We start from the raw sequence: 3,949 nt of genomic DNA on the forward strand, positions 1-3,949 counted from the left end.
GGGGGGGGGGGCTTTGTTAGGATTTGCCCTGAGCCTTGGTGGTGTAGTGCTTTACATATTGGATTGCTAACCACCCGGTTGACAATTCGATGGTGGTCAACAGTTGGAAACTACCAGCCACTCCTCAGCAGAAAGGTGAAGCTTTCTATGCCCGGGCAGAGTGACAGTCTCGGAAACCCACAGGGCAGCTCTCCTCTGTCCTACAGGGTCGGTGGGAGTTGGAATCCGCTCGAGGCAGCCAGTTTGAGTTAGGCTGGGCTGTGCTAATGAGATGTGGGAGCAATTGTTTTCCAAGGTGGATTCCACTAGAGGCTTCTGGGAGGCATTGGCAAGATTTATTATGGGATGCTGCATCAGGACACTCTCATGGGGTGTGTGTGGGAGGTGTCCTACTGTCCAGATGGTAGGGCCAGAACGGCTCCTTTCTAAAAGACATCTTTCAAAGAAGAGTTTTCCTTTTTTAGCACCCCAGTGGGAGAGGGCGGTAGAGAGCAAGACTGTGGGTCTACCTGACTGGAGCATCTGTTCTGTTCCGGCAGGCACGGGGTCCCTCTTGGTCCAAGCTCCCATGGAAGGATCTCCTCCTCTGTGCTTTCTGTTTTTCCACCTTTTTTTTTTTTTAATGGGATTGGGTTCTTGGAGGAGGTTTCTCCGGGGACCCACTCTTCCCCTGTCTCAGGACATGTTGTCAGGAGATTCTAGCCCCGGAAAAGCTATCGTGCTGGCTAACGTCGAGGCGCAGCCCAAAGAGGGAGACCTTCATCCAGGCACCGTGGCTGCAGTAAAAGGCTCCAACATAAGAACAATTGTGGGGAAGGCCCAGGGCTGGGCGGCGTTTCCCTCTATTGTGCATGGGGTCGCTCAGAGTCAGAAACGACTCAACGGTGCCGAACAAGAACACCCTTGGCTTTCAAAAATGTTCACAAAGATCACACGGAAATATAATGAAGCCCAGTGCACGCCCGCAAATATAACGGAAAAGGCTTCCTTTTCTTTTAACTTTGTATGGTGATGTGGGTGAAATTGAGCCGAACATACCCGTTTTTCATTCAACAGTTGATCCACGTTTCCCTCCAGGTCAGGCGCATTGGTCCTCCCTCGCTCCACTTCCTTCCTGTGTTCACATTTCCAGAAGTGTGATATTCATTCCCATCCCTTCCTGCTTTCCAAACTCTGTCCTGGGCCCAGGCTGCCCTTGGAACCACCAGTGGGCCATCGTTCTAAGGAAAGCTCACCTTCCTGGTGGGTGTTCTGTTCCCGTTCCCACCTGTCTGTTGTCGGGCTATCTGCTCCCCTAAAGATTTACAGCCTCAGAAACCCCAGATGCTCTCGATGAGTCCTGAACCCCATAACCTCAGGGGAGCTTGGGGGGCTAGTTTAATGAGCCCCCAAAGGGTGAAAAGTTTATTCTGATCATCTGGAGGGTTTTCCTGCCTGTTTACATGTTTCAATGCCAGTCCTAACATACTAAATTCGTGTCAGATTCTGGAAAGCACTTGTGCGCCTCAGTTCCAAGCACATCAGACCAAATATTATCAGCTACTTGAGACGGAATGGCCATGAGCTGACAGGCCGGAGAGGCACGCTCAGGCCTCGGGTGGGCAGGTGTGAGCACGGGAGGGTGAGATGGGGCAGCAGGAGTGGGGGTGGGGAGCCAGACCATCCCCAGGCATCCAGCACCAGCATTGTTGAGCACCAGGAGCTCTGTGGAGGTCATCCTGGGGGGGAATGTGGCTTGAGAAGACTTTCTTCCAGTGATCTTCCTTTGGGGTCTCCAACCAGAGGCTGGACAATCTCAGAACAATCCGCCCAGCCCCTGGCCATTGCTCCTTGGCAGGTATGCTGAATGTGCGGAGTGGTAGCAATGCCCCTGCATTCTTCTCCTCACGATGGATCCTATTTCCTAACGCCTTTTCTGAGACCGTTGCCGCAATACGTAAGGCTCTGCACTCAACAATCTGGCCTTGGGCCCTGGGTCCTGAGGGCAGGTGGGTGGGATCAGCTGGGAGTCCCATGTTGCCAAGGTCTCATGACAGGCATGGCCCATGAGGTGAGGCCAGGGAAGGAGCTTCCTGGCTGGAAAGAACAAACAGCTGCTCTCTCAGGAGGGTGTGTCCCTGACTTTTCTGCGAGGACTCGGAAGTTCTTCAGAGATTAAGAAAGCAGGGGCGAATTTCAAAGGTCCCCCTCTTCTGACTTTCAGGAGCCATTGAGGATGAACTCCCAAAACGGCAGATCATTTTAACCTTAAATGACTTTATCCCCTGACATCTTCTTGAAGCTAAACAATAATTACAATAATACAGCCTGGCTAGAAAGAGTGTGTGTACTGAGCATTGTGATCTTTTTAAACAGGGCATGAGATCAGGTTGACCACATGCCCTGGGCTTGTGCTCAGAAATCAGGACAGGGCAGGAAAGGTGAACACGGTGACCATGAGGCAGAAGGGTGAAGAGGGCCATCACATGGTGGAGTTTGCCATCACGGTCATGAAGTCAAATGTGCATACATCGTTCGACAGAAAACGATGTGCTCTGTCAACTTTCCACTAAATTGCTGTGCTCTCCAAACTCCCTGCCGTCCAGTCGATGCTGACCCACAGTGACCGTGCATGACAGGGGAGGACTGCTCCTCTGGGTTTCTGACACTGTATCTCTGTTTGGTCACCACTTGTCTGTCAGTGTGTCATACTGGGGTGGCTTGCATGTTGCTATCATGCTGGAGCTATGTTGCGAGTATTTCAAACGCCAGCAGGGTCACCCAAAGTGAAGAGGTTTCAGCAGAGCTTCCAGAATAAGAACAGACTAAAAAGGGCTAAGCTCCTCACTTTGAAGGAAAGAGTTGCTGAAAACCGGATCCGTAGCTTCATAACATTGTCAAATACCGAAAGCCGAAACAAAGGAAGCAAAACCGTGTCAGAGATACTGTCCAAGGGTGGGCCCCTCCGGTCGGAAGGCAGTCAGAATGTGACTGAGGAGGAGCTGATGTCTTTGCATGGAGTCGACCATGGTGACACGAGGCAGGTAGAGCCAGTGTGAGCGGAGACTTTGGGATCTGCACATGCTCATGGGACACGACTCCAGGGAAGACGAAACCGCTTCAAAATCTTCATGATTGGACCTTCGAAGGTAGGAAGCATGAGTTTAGGAGAATTGGAAGTGGTCAAAAATGAAATAGAATGTACAAAGATTAACATTCTGGGCATTAGTTGATATCAGAAAATCAAATGATTTACTGTGCTGGGAATAACCCAATCAAGAGAAGTGGCATTGCGTTCATTAACAAAAAGGACATTGCAAAATCAATCATGAAGTACAATGCTGTCTGTGATAGGATTATATCTATCGGCTTTCAAGGAAATGCAATCAGTCTAAAAATTATTCAAATTTAGGCACAAACCACAAAAGCTAGGTAAGAATGAAGATTGAAGGTTTCCACCAATGACTTTAGTCAGAAATTGATGAAACATGCAACAAGATGCATTAATAATTACTGGCAATTGGAATGCCAAAGTTGGAAACAAAGAGGAAGAAACAGTAGTTGGAAAATAAGAAATTGATGATAGAAATGAAACTGGACATTGCACGAAAGAATTTGGCAAAACCAATGCCTTGTTCACAGCAAACACCTTTCTTCAACAGCACAAAAAGTGACTGTACGCCTGGGCTTCTGCAGACAAAATACACAGAAGGCAAATGGACTAAATCTGTGGAATGAGATGATGAGGGCTCAGCAGCAGCACCTAAAACCTGGCCTGGGGCTGACTGTGGAACAGACCATCAATTGCTCTTATGTTAGCTCAGGATGAAGCCAGAGAAACTTAAATCAAGTCCACAAGAGCCAAAATGTGACCTTGAGTCTATCCCACCTCCATTTCCAGAACAGCTCAAGAACAGATCTCTTATACTGAGCACTAAAGACAGGAGACCTGAAAAATTGGGGGAGGACA

This window comes from Echinops telfairi, unplaced genomic scaffold, assembly GCF_000313985.2.
Source record: "Echinops telfairi isolate 266 unplaced genomic scaffold, ASM31398v2 ScPeMD7_7468;HRSCAF=8506_1, whole genome shotgun sequence".
Taxonomy (NCBI): Eukaryota; Metazoa; Chordata; class Mammalia; order Afrosoricida; family Tenrecidae; genus Echinops; species Echinops telfairi.